The sequence below is a fragment of the Eulemur rufifrons genome, chromosome 4, assembly GCF_041146395.1.
Source record: "Eulemur rufifrons isolate Redbay chromosome 4, OSU_ERuf_1, whole genome shotgun sequence".
Lineage (NCBI taxonomy): Eukaryota > Metazoa > Chordata > Mammalia > Primates > Lemuridae > Eulemur > Eulemur rufifrons.
Window position 1 is genome coordinate 24,011,524 of NC_090986.1, and position 16,390 is coordinate 24,027,913.

Consider the following 16,390-nt stretch of genomic DNA (forward strand, 5'->3'; position numbering starts at 1 on the left):
ATCGGTGATTGGGTTTTAACACATGAATCTGGGAGCAACACTAGCATTCAGATCACGGCAGGTGATTAATACAGACTTTCAATACAGCCTAAAAATAAGGAGGGTAGGAGGGGACACTAACTGTTCAGGGATTTAAGGACTTGGATTAGGAAGAAGGAGAAAGAATCATTAAAATATGAGTTATTATTAATATTAATAGGCTTTCAGCTTGCATGATTGGGAGAAATATGTTACATATTTTCCCTCTTTTTCAAGCATTCTATATGTAAAGAAAATGTATTACTTTAAAATGAGAAAATGTTATAATAAATTTGAAAATAAAAGTCTCAAATATAAAAAAAAAATGCAGAGGCAGGGTATTTTCACCGAAAGTCCTGCTCACAAATCTTTCTTTTCTTTCTAGGCTTATATTATCCACGTTGGCCTGCTGCATCCCTGCTTTATGCTGGAGTCTGGGAAGAGAGAGATGGAAAACATTATTCTGTTTTCAAACAGCTCTCACACTATTCTGGAAGGGTATCTAAAAATGATTATTTTGACATAAGATATTTTAACTCTATAGTTCAAATGAAAGGACTATTTCTAGTACTATAGATGTCACATCTCATGGAAGGCTATACTCCTACACAATGACTCTGAACAATTAAAAAAATTATACCACATGTTCTTTTTTTTCTACAGCTGGAAAGGAAGAGTTTAGAAGTATTGTGGGGTATTATCTTCCAGAGAAGCATCTTCTGGCTAATTCCTTGAGTCTTGTTGGAAACTATCCCATAGTCCTTCCCCACAGGCCTTGCATCCCTCTTTCTTCTCCCTGCCCAATTTTATAGCCAGTGTCAGGCTTTGGTAATACTGACTAGCTTCAGCACTTTGCCTCCCTTTCTCTGCCTTTTTTGCTTCCCTAGTCTTCCTCTCCTCATCCTCAGGGTGGGTACCCAGTCCTCTCCCAATGCCCCAGAATTCCCATTCTAGTAACCTTAACTTTCCACCATAGAACCACACACTCCAATATTTTCTCTCCCTCCATCCCTTCACCGTAATATTCCCTTTCAACGTTAGGGGATTATTAAAGCTCATTTATTACCACCAATGGATCTATTAGGCATGCTATATATTTTACTTATTTATTTATTTTCTACTTTTCCACACACTCTCTCCCACTCCCAAACTACAATGTAAATGGCACAAGATCAGTGATTTTTGTTCTGCTATACTCCAGGGTCTAAAATCAGTGCCTGGCTCATAGAAAAGATGCTTAAAAAACATTTGTTGTAAGGATGAATGTATGGGTGAAAGAATGGATAGATTTCAGGGACATAATATGGTAAAGGAAACTTCCAAGCAGCCCTTACATAAGAAGTGGTAGCTGATTGGCTATTCCATTCCCTCCTTCATCAGATATTTACCGAACACCAGCTAAGTGGTAAATAAAACACAGTTCTCCCCCTGGAGGAGCATGCAGTCTAGAAGGGCAGACAGGCCAAAGGCATCAAAAAAATAGTAGTGCGAATATCTAACTATTATTGGGTGAACATGGAGGAGGAGCACCCAATCTAGTTTCGGGGGATTCCGTAAGGGATTCACATGTCTACCCAGCTGAGACTGGGAATTGAGCAGGAATACCAGATGAGTAAGAGGCAGAGGGATTTGAAATAGAGTGCTCCTGGCAGAGGGAAAAATTTTCCCAAATCTTGGAAGTGAGAGAGAAGGTAGCATGTCTGGGCCTTGGTGCTGCACGACTCGTTCACGTCATGTTTTAAGTGAATAGCTCTCCTAGGCTCTGTTGTGCAAATAGATAGTGGTGATGGTTGCACAACATTGTGAGTGTACTTGATGCTACTGAACTGTACACCTAAAGAGAGTTAAAATGGAAAATTTAATGATACATATATTTTACCACACTAAATAAATGTGTTAAGTATATAGCCAAAATATGTACAGAAAAGTGTTTATAGAGATGTTTCAGGCTGTTAATATCAATGTTGTTTTTTCTCCTTGTATTTTGTAAGGTTTAGGGTAACTTTTAGCCTTTATAATTTTGTAATTTGTTGTGATTTCTTTTCTCATTTTGAGTAAATTATCATGATAAAAAATAAAGTGAATGGGTAATTGGTATAGTTGTTATACAAATGATATACCTGAAAAATTGCTAACTGGTAGACCTCTGGCTGTCTTCTTTACTCCTACACCATCACAGGGCTGTGTGTACAAGGTATCCTCTTTCCAGGGGTGAGGATATCTTTAGCTCAGGAGGTAAAGGACTTGCCCGTGGGCATCTAATCAGGAGGTCCCTCTGATTTTGAAGCCTGACCTTGTACTCACTGCATGACACCATCTCCCATTTGAAAACTCCCACTTTAGATTATAACATGGTTGAAGAAAATAAGCACTGTGCATCTTCTATAATTCCTGTCTAAGTAAATATACGCAAATAACTGAAATTTTCAGACTGAAAACCGTGAGCTTTACCTCTGAAAGAAAAAGCTGCCATCCGGTCCTGGCTCAACCGCTAACAAGTTGCGGACTGCTGGAGAAGCCGTTTAGTTGCTTTGGGCCTCAGTTACAGCATCTGTAAAAGCCAAGCCAATTATATTTGCTGAGTGGCAACAGGGCGCAAGACCCTGAGCAAAGCCCTGAGGATATTTAGGCAAAGTCAAAGCTTTGTTCTCTGTGAACTCAGGATCTAGTTGAGAACAGAGAGACCCATGAAAGACAGCAGGAGCTCAAAGACAGCAGGAGCTCGAAGACAGGTGAGCTGGCTGGGTGAACCCCTGAATGGCTCTTCAGTTCTCCTTGTCTACACTGAATACTCGAGAGTGCCTGTAGGTGACATATGGGGGGCAGGGAGGTGATCTATTCTCCATCCTTTGCACAGTACATGGGCACACTACACACACACACACACACACACACACGCACTCCAGAAAAGATGAAGTGGTTTGTCTGTCGTTCTCAGTGGTAAAATGCCAGTGTACAGGACAGAGCGGGGCTGGGAGGCTGGCAGGGAGCCTCCCATGCCCACTCACTTCTGTGTATGTTCAAGCCAGGGTCTCACTGCCCTCTTCACCATGGGGTCTCCTCCCTTGCTTTTGTGGCCCCACCCCAAACCCTACTTTCTTTACCCCTTCCCATTCCTTGGAGGCTTGGTCTCTACCACTCCCTTGCTGGAACCTCTTCACAGCTTCCTCTTGGTCTCAGAAACCTTAGGTGTGAGCTGTGAGTCACTTGGTTCCTTTCCCCCTTTGTTTTTGCAGTAGGGTTGGTGGAGGTGAGTGTGAGGAAACTTTGAGTCTTAAGATAGTTAAAAAGGCAAATTTTATGACATATATTTTTGCCACGATAAAAATATTTTTAAAGTATGTAGCCAACATATGCAGAAAAAGGTATTATAGAGGTGTTTCAGGGTGTTAGGATAAATATTGGGTTTTTTCCTGGATTTTGAGGTAATTTTTACCTTTTATAATTTATGGTTACTTACTTTAAGAATGGAGGAAGCAAGAAAGGTAATGTTTAAAGATAAAAATTTGTAATGACACCTTTTTCTTGCCTCTTCCTAACATTTAATTATACTCCAAAGTCTCATTATATTAACTTTGTTCTTAATTCCTAATTTTTTAAAATTTGACCATGCACAGGACCATAGACAAAGAGCCATACCATCTCAGATACAAAGGAGACAAGGGCATTTCTGGCAGAGAGATCAGAGCAGCAAAGAAAAGGAGATGGAAATACTTTAATCTGTCCAACAAGTAGGGTGCTGGAAGGTAGTGGTAGGAAATGAGTCCTCAGAAGTAAATCAGGACCATTCTGTGAAAGTTCTTGAGTTTACAATCAGATATAATGGTCCTTACTCTGTAGTAAATGAGAGGTGATCATTCAAAGATTCAGGACAAATGATGTTATGATCATGTATTTATTTTAGTTAATTCTAATAGTTGCGTAGAATGAATTAAAGGGGAGAGAATCTAGGGATATAATTTGTCCATTTATTTAACAATTATTTATAAGTTCTCTACAACGTGCCAGGTATTGTGCTGTGTGCTAGAAGTAGGTCGTGAACGAAATAGACAAAACTTCCTGCCCTTCATGGAGCTTGTAGGCTAAGGGTCAGAAGACCATTAGATTGTTGTGCCCTTACACAGAGCAATGACAGTAGGCATAGACAGGCAATATGTGAAAGTATTCTGGGAATACAATTAATACGATGTTTAAACTTTGGGTACGAGTGAAGGTAGTAATACAGTTGGTGACTCTTAACCAAGGTAAGATACAGAGAATAAGAATGTTTTCTATAGAGTTCAGAAAGCTATGTTATAGGTGTACCTACATGAATATTTTACAGGGAACTCCTGGGGAGGTGTCCAGAAGGTAGGTGTAAATGTGCCTGCAGTTTGGGAGACAGGTGAAAATACATATTTGAGAGGCACCAGGATATGGGTGATAACTAAAGCCATGGCAGAGATGGGGTCACCCAGAAAGAATATATAGGATGAGAAGAAAAGAAGGTGAAGCTCAGAACTTCGGAGAAAATATACCTTCAGGGTCAAAAGACAAGAAACTAGTGAAGGACTGAGAAAGAGCAGTCAAAGAAGTAGAAGGGGAAGCAGAAGAGATTGATGCTAGGGAACCCAAAGGAGGCAAGCGTTACAGGAATGAACAGGTGGAGGTAGGGGCTGGGAAGCTTAAGGTGACTCAAGAAGGCCAAGCCAGGATGGAAGCTTTGAGAGAGCAGCTTCGTTAGAGCAGAAGCATACAGTGAGAAAGCCTAATTGTATAAAAGACAGAGATAGAAGGGAGGTAAAGAAGTACCATAAGACACTCTCCAACTCTGTATTTCTTTACTTGAGTCTGGACACAGTACATTAGAAACAGTAGTTTGGGTGTGCTGTGACTTCCCCTGTGACACTTACTTGGTAAAGTTCCTTCTCTATAATTTGTCCTACGAATCCCAAGAGGCTAAATGTAGGGAGTGAAAAATAATCAAACTTCTTCCCAAGGCTAACAGGAAATGTCTGATTCGAGAGAGGACATCTCACTACTCACAGAGATGGGTGCCTTGAACTCCTTCTGCTTATCGACAGTAAGAATTCAAGAACTGCAGTGACCAAGTGCTGTCCCAGCATCTTAGGACATAGAATGGACATGTTTCTTTCTTTCATAGCAGTAGAAGGAAGTGGTTTCAAATTAAAGACAAAATTGTAATGAATACCCCTTTGTGGTCAAGACATCTCAAGGCTTTCTGACTGCAAAGCTCTTAAATATTCTGCAAAAAACAGAGTACCAAGTTCCTTGGGCATTCCAACATCAGTTTTTCTGAGGCATCGTAAATCAGTAAGTAATCTTCTTTGGATCAGGATAAATGGAGTGAACCTCAACTGAGATCTCTTAACTGGACAAGGCCTGCAGGAGATTTAAGGGATTAATAACTCAAACTTCCATCAGTCCACATGATGACACAGCTTGACACTGTCACAGGAGCACCCAGGACCCCTCTTTGTTTATCGGAGTTGAATTGTCTCTTCTTGCCTCCCATGGTAGTTTTCAGTGGGCTTCCTGGCCAGCTCACACTAATTTATTTGTTCAAGTCTGCCCTGTCCAGCTTTCCACAGAGGTTACAAAATTAAAAATTGTCAGTCCCCATAACTGCCTGACCTTTTCAATTGGAAAAGTTCAGAGACTGGCCCACTGGGGCTGCACAGTAATTCTGCCAGGAGCAGCTGTGGCCTCAAAGAGTCAATGTAAATATTTCAACAGGTAAATAATCAGTCAGAGAGCTTTGGCCAAAAAACTACAAATGTGGAGCAAGACACAGGATGGTGCAGGTGGAGTCAATTTAGAAGGAAGCTACAGACGTGGCATTTCATATGAATAAAAGATTTTTATTCTTATAAAAACAAGAAGAGGAGCTTTAAGGCAAAAATAATCTCAGTTTCAATAAATGGCTTATTTTCAAGGGAACTCAAGAGAACAAAGGGAAGAATGTGTGAGGGCCTCTATGCCAGTGCAGTAAGGCTGTATCATCACAACAGCCAAATTTATTATTTAAAAATTATTCAAAAATGTTTTTTTTTCCAGTCCTCAAGAGTTCCTGGATTACCGGGTAGCACCAGTAGAAAAGAGGCCAAGAAATGCTTTAGTGAATGAGGGAGGAAAAATAAAGGTGAAATTACATGTCCTGAAAATCCCTCAAAAGTCTAGTAATCAAGAGAAATGAACAAAATGGAATTTATTATGGCTAAAATCTGCATCATGACAGTTTTATAAAAATAGAGAGGTGTGAGAATTAAGAGCATAGAAATAAACCCATACGTTTATGGCCAGTGGTTTTTGGCAAGCGTGCCACAATTCAACAGAGAAAGAATAGTCTCATCAACAAATGGTGCTGGGACAACTAAATATCCACATGCAAGTGAATTTCTACTTTACACCACAGTCAAAAATTAATTAAAAATAGGTCAACTATCTAAACACAGAGCTAAAATCATAAAACTCCTAGAAGAAAACATAGGGGAAAGTCTTTGGGAACTTGGATATGGCAATGGATTCTTAGATATGATACCAAAAGCATAGGCAGCAAAAGAAAAAAAAATAGAAAAGTTGGGCTGCATCAAAATTAAAAACTTTTTCACATTCAAGGACATTATGAAGAAAGTGAAAAGACAGCCTACACAATGGAGAAAAATATTTGCCAATCATATATTTGCTAAGGGTCTAGCATATAAAATAATATGAAAGGAACTCTTACAACTCACCAACAAAAAGATAAACAATCCGATTAAAAAATGGGCAAAGGACTTGAATAGGCATTTCTCCAAAGAAGATATTCAAATGGTCAACAAGCCCATGAAAAGATGCTGAGCATCATTTGTCATTAGGGAAATGCAAATTAAAACCACAGTGAGCTAATACTTTACATCCATTAGGATGGCTCTAATGAAAAAAAAAAAAAAGCACAGAAAATAGTAAGTGTTGGAGAGGATGTGGAGACATTGGGACTCCTGTGCCTTGCTAATGATAATGTAAAATGCTGCACCTGCTGAGGGAAACAGTTTGGTGGCTTCTCAAAAAGTTAAACACAGGATTACCCTATGGCCCAGCAATTTCACTAGTAGGTACATGTCCAAAACAATTGAAAACAGGAACTCAAACCAATACATGTGCATGTCTGTTCCTAGCAGCATTATTCACAATAGCCAGAAGGTGGACACAACCCAAATGTTCATCAATAGATGAATAAGCAAGTTGTTGCATATATATGTAAAAAATATTATTCAGCCATAAAAAGTAGGGAGCACTGATAGGTGCTACAGCATGGGTAAACCTCAAACACTATGCTAAGTGAAGGAAGCCAGACACGAGAGGCCACATATGGCATGATTCCATGTATATAAAATATTCAGGATAGATAAATCCACAGAGACAGAAAATAGTTTGTTAGTTGCCTGTGAGTTAGGGGAGAGGGAAGATTGAGGAGCAACTATTTCATGGGTATAGGGTTTCTTTTTGGGTGACAAAAATATTTTGGAACTAGATAGAGGTGATGGTTGCACCACACTGTGAATGGACAAAATGCAGCTGAATTGTTTACTTTAAGACAGTTCATTTTATTTTACATGGCTTTCATCTAGAAAAAATTTTTAGAAATAGAGGTGTGGTTCACAAATTCAGATGTGGTCCTAAATTCTAAACAGAATAAACTGCTCCTTTGGGAAGCATTCAAGCCTATAATATTTAAACACACACACACACACACACACACACACACATTTCCACAGGAGTCAGTTCAAAGAAATATATTAGTAGCTTTTGAGACCTTTCCCTTCACATTCCATCCCACAGAGATTATAGGTGGGGTAGGAGAAGTCTCTCTCTCTCACCTACACAATTACTCTCACTACCTACCCCATATCCTCAGAAGAACCCCAGGCTATCACCCTGACCTCTCCATCTCATCCCCCAAGAAAATCTCACTTATCTTGCATGGCTTTAAATTGTCACTGTGTCAAGTGATAATGGATCTATTGGACTCATTATTCAAGGCTCAGCTCAACTATTACCCACTCTGGGAAGCCTTCCCAGCACTCCTGGGCAGAATTCCCCCTTCTCGGTGCTAGCTCAGATTGTTAATGCTGTTATTCTCACTTCTCTATGCCACTTGTCGAAGCTCAGTGCCTAGTCATGTGCCTGGTATATAAGAAGCACCAGTGCAATGTACTTAGATAGAAATACCTTTGCCAGGTAATGTTGTGTCTCAACTCACTAAAAGAGTCCTGTTCCTTAGCAATACATCTATCAGGGTGTGTGTGTGTGTGTGTGTGTGTGTGTGTTGAGCAGAATATATTTGTTTGTGGAAGGCACTTCATGAACATTGGCCAAATCGTCTCACCAGATGACCACCTGTGAATGCCTGTGGGTACATCTGTCCTGCTGCCACAGAATCTCTGTCCTTTAAAGAATAAATTTAACATTCAGAAACCAATTAATTTAAGCTAATTCTGTCTTCAAAATAAGCAGGGAGCTGCTTTATCTGAGGCCAGCTCCCTGAGACGCAGGTAGGGAGGAGCTGGTGGAAAGTGCTCCGCAAACAGTCAGCTGCTGGTTGCTGGAGAGCTGAGATGACCAGGAGGTTGCAACAGGGGCAGGCAAGGGAAGCCCCCTGCCACTCTGCACCTGGCTGGGATTCTGTCACCCTATAGAGGCTACCGAGGAGCTTGGAAGCCATGAGCTCCTGGCAGCATCCTCTTGAGAGGAGGAACAGGAAAAAGAAAAAAAGGTACTGGGGGCAAAGAAAGAAGGAAATACAATCTGTAAAGCAAAACTGTTTTTTTTTCCCCCTCCCTAAATCTAGAGTCAACCCAATTCCTTCAGTTTCCTCATAAAACTCTGAAAAAATCTGAAAAAAACATAAAACTCTGATGGTTCTGAAAAGTGAATTCAGAACCTTGTGTGGAATGTTGCAGGTCATGGTGGGAGAATAAGAGGGTATGGAAGACCAGGGGGACCCAGGCTGAGACAGGTGAAGAGAGCAGTCACCGTGAGCACCCAGCCCTGGCGCCGTAGAGCTCGGCAAAGGCCAATTTGTTTAAATTAAAATTTGAGATTTGAGACAGTCCCATGTCTCCTAACGTTGCTGCTGCCACTGCCCATAGCACACTTTGGTTCTAAGAACTTCAAAAGACCATGTAGCTGATCACTTCTAATAACCCTCTAGGGAAGAGCCATTTTATGTGTGTGTTTTGCAAATACGTTCTGGAATTGTATTCACTGATTACTTGTATTGGGCCTCACCTGCCCAGACCACTGAAAACCATTTCATTATGTGGCTTCCTCTTACCTCATCTAGTTGACTGTTCTTAAGAAAGCCACCATGGAAAAAAAAAACTTAATAAAGTTTATGATGTTTAATAAGAGAAGAAGCCAGAGTCATTTGGGTGGGAGATTACCAGTCATTTGTGAGCTGCCACTAAGTAGGTGCATTGTCAGTACAGAATTTTAAAGCAAAAGTAAAGGCGACATAAAGCCAGTCATTTAATTATCACCAAGTAGTTGCAATTGTAAATCGTATCAGTACTAAAATACTCTTCCCTGCCAGGCCAGGTCATCTCCTCCTCCTACCCTCAATCTCTTTGATAAACCACTGGCTTGAGTATATGCACACATCTAGCATGTTCCTAAACTACTCACTGTGATATATTTTTGAATGTAGAATTGTACCATATTAAGGTCAAAAGGGAACTTAGATATCATTTAACAACATCTCTTTCATTTTTCCTTCATTCTTCTCTTCACGAAACAAAAATCTGAGAGACCTCTGCTAGAGGTCATGTTTAACAAGACATGCCCCTGCCCTTGAGAAATTTATGTCGGAGGAGAAACAGTGGTTAATGACTCTCTCAAGGTTATGCAAATGCTGAGAGGCTGAGTCAAAGCAGAATCCATGATATCCTCAAATGACCTTCCTTCCCTGAGGGGTTTAGTGTAGCTAGAGCCCATGACCTACAGAAATGACAGGTTCTGGAAACACCTTCAAAGCAAAACAAAAACAAAACAAATCTTAATATATACACATATATTTCCTGGAACTTTGCAATGGCTTCTTCCACCCTCCACCACTTCGTTTAGAGATTTCTTTCTAGCAGCACAATTGCATTTTGAAATCGTGCTTCAAAGTTAATACTGACAGTTGCCTCACCAGGTGCCGGAGCTGAGGCAACTCCCTCAACACCACCTCAAATAACTTTTAATTAAATTGAACTCATTCAGTTATGACTTATACTTTCTGCTTCTATTTTCTACATCTAAAGTTCTACTTATAAACTATGTAGTCATATGGGCTACTGGATTTGAAACCTCATTAGAGCTGTGTAATACGATATGGTTGCCCTCAACATTTGCATTGCTCTCACATGAGAAAGGCTAATTAACTGCTTGAGAAGGACCAATTGCACTTTCCTCACCACGTTTGTCTGTTGATTCCATCTCATGATGCATTTCCTCTAAATGCCTTCGACCACATAGTACTCCTTGGCCATTTTGTTTGGCATACTGGCTGAGGAGGGTGTTGCAATTGAGGTGCAATTGAGGTGGGCTACCACGGCTGCCACGCACAAGCCAGTGGCCACCAGTGACTCCAGACATCCCAAGTCAACACAGTGGGCTATAACCTTACAGTTCGCTGGTGCTACCAGTTTTTAAAGGTTTAGGTTCATTTCTCCTTCCATTTTAAATGGAAGCCAGGATTTAAATAAAAGAAAGAAAGAATAAGAAATAGAAATCAAGTAGAAATTCAACCACTAGAGTCAAGGGCAAGCAAAATTGATTTTAAAGGGCTGGCTTCAAGCCACATAAACAAGGACAGTTGAAATGGAAACTGTGCTTGAAGCTCTTGGTAAAATCACAGCAAGTGCTATAGGAGTGGTATATAATGTCAAAATGGACCTAAATGCTTCATTTTTAGCATGCCTAGTGTACTGGAAACTGAGAAAGTGACACACTCTTTAAAATTAAAGACAAATTGCTAGCAGAGTAGTTCTATCTGCCTGAAACATAAGCAGAGGTACTAAAATCAGGGCAAAATCAGAGGCAAAATGAGATTGGTGGGAGGAAAAACACACTTATATCCTGCAGCTACACTTTTTTTATTATTGATTTTTCTAAAGTCATATAATTTGCACTGTGTAAATAAGTTGTCCAAATTTAGCATTGTAATCCCACTTATATAATGGGTCACAAACAATGTAAGCTTTATTGAGAGGTGACATTGCCTTGTGGTAAGGAACACTAGTCCCAGGTTCATAATGCCTAAGTTAGATGTTGGCTTTGCCACTTACTAGTTGTGTGACCCTAGACAAATTTCTTCACCTCCATGAGCCTTAGTTTTTTATACGTAAAATGGAAATCCTAATAATAGTATCTAAGCTACAGCATATAACATGAGTTACATATACGAAATATGTAGGGCAGTATTTGTACATAATAAGTTTTATATAAAGTGTTTGCCATTTTCATTATTAAATACTAACAATACTTCCTTCCTGGTTATCTATTTAATTTCCCTCAAAAATAATCCACACAAAATATTCATGTAGGGAAAAAATGACTTTTAATTCATGGTAATGTTATATGCAAAAATTAATTTCCGATATATTATAGATGTAAATACTAAACTTTATACGATAAATCTTCTAGAGGAAAATGAAAAAATATATCTTTAGGACTGTGGTAAGGCAAAAAAATTTTAAGCAGGACATAAAAAGTGTTAATTATAAAAAGAGAACACTGAAAATTTGGGCTACTATACTTTAAAGTTAAGTATTTATGTTGTTGATCAAACGTATTGAGAGAGGAAATTCAAAGTTGCAGAGTGAGAAAGACAGTTGTAATACTACAGAGGATTACTATTCAGAATCTAAAAAGAACTCCTGCAACTCAGCAAGAAAATGTCAGAGGATACAGTAGAAACTGGACAAAAGATTTGAAGAGGCACTATACAAAATATCCAAATGCCCAATACAAAAATGCTCTGTAGTCACCAGAGAAATTTATATGTTAACGACATGAAAATTCTTTGTATGCCCAACCAGAATGGCAAACAAAATAAAAAGATGGAAAACGCCAGTGTTGGTGAGGATGTAGAGCAAATGGAGCTCTCACACACAGCTGGTGGGAGAGTTAAGGACAGCCACCATTCCGGAAAACCGATTGGCAGCATCTACCGAAACAGAACGTGTACCTACCCTACAACACAGCAACTGCATATCTAGATTTTTATTCAACAAGTATATGCCCCAAACTTCAGGTATGAGAACATTCATATCAACATTATTATTAATAGCCCAAACCCAGAAACAAGTCAAATGCCAATAGTAGGATGAATGAATTATGATAAATTATGATATAACCTTACAACAAAATAATATGCAGCGACAAAAATGAACAAACCACTGTTACACACAATATGGAGAAATCTCAGAAAAAAAAGATTGAATGAAATAAGCCAGACACCTTTAAAAAGAAGAAGTTATTGTAAGATACCATATGTATAAAGTTAGAAACAGACTCATTGGCAATGATTGAAGTTAAAATGATGGTTATCTGTGGGGAAAAGGGTTAGTTACTAAAAGTGGGTGGGAGGGAAGGAGATTTTATGGGAGGCTGGTAATGCTTTATTTATCGATATGGAAGATGACTACAGTGATGGATTCTTCTTTTGAAGATTCATTGACCTGTACACTTAGCATTTGTGCACTTCTCCATAAATATGTTACACTTCACTTGTGATATTCTATTTCACATTATTAAGGCTATGGAAGTTAAGAAATAAATGTGCTAAATAACCAAGTTAACCTCTAAAGTGTTAGCACTTGGTGTGTGTGTGTGTGAGGGTAGGTGCATGCACAAACTCACACACACACACGCACAAGCCACTAGAAGGTAAGTGCTATGAAGACAGGGAGTTTTTAGTATGATTTGCTATGCCTATCTCTGGCCATGTCAACAGTGTCTGATACGTAGTAGGCACTCAATAAATATTCATTGAATGCATGAATGAATAAATGCCTTGGATTTGATAAATTAAAAGAAAGTTAATTTAATATTGTATTTGTGGACCAGGAAAATGGAATGGGTTTCTTCCCAGGAGGTATAAATATTATGATTGATCTACTTTTATGTTTCCTCCAGCCAGTTTTTCTCAAGCAGAGTTCATAATTGGAGAGAGTGATATATGAGTAACAATCAACAGTAGGAACCAGTGTGCAAGGCCATGAAACGTAAAGGAAATTAATTTCTGAGCCCACCAAGATATCTCAGTATCTATCACTTAACAGAACACATGCACTCCAGCAAAGACAATTCTAAGGCAATTTCTTTGGTAAAAAGAAATCTATTTTCTATGGAAACTCTCAAAAGAAGTTGAATGGGAGTTTTTAGAGGAAAAAGTCTCACAATAAATGAGAAGTATTAACAAAAAACAATACAAAGAAATATCTCTGTAAGGAAAAAGAGGGTGGTCAATTTCATGACATACAGTACTAGATATTAGAGCACCTCAACTATAGGGAGCTTTCCGGCCATTGGCATTTTCATCTCGTTTATGATTTATTTGAGTAAGTTTCCCAACTTTAGCATTTTCTATATCCAGACATAAAACAAATTTCTTGCTTCCCTACCTTCTCGTTAGGCTTAGTTATTTTCTGTATATAATGAAGCCAAGGTGTACTACCTGTATTCATAACGACATCAAACTCTAGCTTGAAAATTCTTCTAAATTTGAAATCTAAGGCTGGGTGAGACAAATTTTTAATTTGGTAAATTCAAAATTTGGTAAATTTACCTTGATTTTTCTAATGGATGAATGTGTATAATTTGCATGTATCACAGATTCTAAAGCAATTTAGTCAGGGTGCCCAGGGGAACCACACATTCAGATGTTAGCATCTTAGAGTGTGTCAGTCACAACAGAGTCTGAATCCATGGGCCTCAGTTTCCTCATTTGTAACACAGAAATGAAAACACCCAGCTTGGAGGATATAATAAGCTAGTGTGTATGCTTCACAGGATAGAAACTCAGTAAGTGGTATCATCATCATCACCATCATGATCACCATGTATGTCCAGACAGCCGGAACATGGCTCAGTGCCCTGAGCCCAACAAACCAGCAGTTATTGCTGGTTATTGTAGAACTTCCATTTAGTTCAGCTCTGACTGAGTTAGCTGGTCAGCCTGACCTGATGCATTAATCAACTGGGTGATCAGCTATTGTAGATTCTATTTCTGGCTCTTATTGAAGAGCAACTCATCACCATATTTCATATTTCCATCTGCAAAATGGGGCTGAACATCTACAGCCCACTCACACCAGCAATTGTCTCAGTACAGATGGTCCTCAACTTACAGTAGTTCTACTTAACGAATTTTTTACTTCATTATGGTGTGAAACTGTTGCAATTTTGACATAATACTTTGAATTTTGCTCTTTTCCCAAGCTAGTGATATGAGTATGTGAGATATTCAACACTTCATTATAAAGTAGGCTTTGTGTTAGATGATTTTGCCCAACTGTAGACTAATATGAGTGTTCTGAGCATGTTTAAGGTAGGCCAGGCCAAGCTATTGATGTTTGGGAGGTTAGGTGTACAGCTGACTCTTGAACAATGTGGTGGGTAGGGGTGTCGACCCCCCCACTTAGCCAAAAATCCACATATATAATTTTTGACTCCCCGAAAACCTAACTACTAATAGCCTACTGTTGACCTTACCAATAACATAAATAGCTGATTAACACATATTTTGTATATGTAATATGTATTGTTTTCTTTTATAAATGAAGCTACAGAATAGAAAATATTACCAAGAAAATTATAAGGGAAGGAAGAGAAAATATATTTACTATTCATTAAGTGGAAGTAGATAATCATAAAGGTTTTCATTCTCATCATCTTCACATTGAGTAGTCTGAGGAGGAGGAAGAGGATGGGTTGGTCTTGCTGTCTCAGGAGTGACAGAGGCAGAAGAGGTAGAGAAGGTGGAAGGAGAGGCAGGCACACTCGGTGTAACTTTTATTTAAAAAATTGTGTATAAGTGGACGTGGGCAGTTCAAACTCAGGTTGCTCAAGGGTCAACTGTATTAAATGCATATTTGACTTCTGATATTTTCAAATTATGGTGGGTTTATCAAGACGTAACCCAGTCATAAGCTGAGGAACATTTGTATAGCCCATCTTGGAAACTGGTTGTGAAAAGTAATCAGAATTAGCAAGGCAGCAGGGAGGTAGGGAGGCCGCTGGGTTGCTGGTTGGAAGCTGGGAGCTGGAAACAATTCTCTCTGATCTATTGCCTGGAGAACTCCATGAGCCAGCTGGCCTGAGAAGATAAGGGAATTGTTCTTCTCCAGGCTGGGTGGTGCCATTCGTATTAAGGAGATGGGCAAGACTCTTAGCAAGCGGGACTTTTACTGTGTGCCAAAGTCTGCACACATTTCATCTGGATTCCAATTTTTATCCTTTGCCACACTTTAAAAATTGTTTTATCTCTTCCCTAGAAAAAGTAACCACAATTTCTCTAGCTCTTCTTAGACAATTTGTTCTAAGTGTAAAGAATTGAAGATGAGGGTAGGAGTGACATAGAATTAACCAAATTTGAGGGTTTAAAAAAATGCTTATGTTTTTAAAAGTGACTTGGATCCTCCTTAGAAATAACAGTACCTTTGCATATATTGTTGCATTGCCACTCCCCACTGCCTTCCTCTGTTGGTCTAGACGCCTGCCCTTCCCCTCACTCTGCCTTCACAGAAAAGCAGAGACTGGAAAACTGAGAGGAGGAAGGGGAAACAACTGATGTTTTTCCCTGCAGAATGGAAGCAGAATTGAACATTGTGATGGGTAACTTTATGTGTCACCTTGTCTGGGCTATGATACACAGTTGTCTGGTCAACAAATAATCTAGAGGTTGCAACTTTGTAGATTTGATGAACATTCACATCAGTAGACTTTGAGGAAAGCAGATTACCCTCCCATAAAGTGGGTGGGTCTCATCCAATCAGTTGGAGGCCTTACGAGGAAAGACTTGAGATTTATTCTCTCCAAGATGGCAACCTAGAAACCCTGCTTGAGTTTCTAGCCTGCTGCCATTCAGATTTCAGACTCAAAACTGCAATACCCACTCTTACCTGAGTCTCCAGCCTGCCAGCCTACCCTACAGATTTCAGACTTGCCAGCCAACCCCCACTATCATTATGAGCAAATTCCTTAAAATCAATTTCTCTCTCTCTCTCTCTCTCCCCCCTCTCTCTCCCCTCCACCTCCTTCTCTTGTTGGTTCGGTTTCTCTAGGGAACCCTGACTAATAATATAATACAAACATTGCACTGTTATGGCACAGGGAAGATATG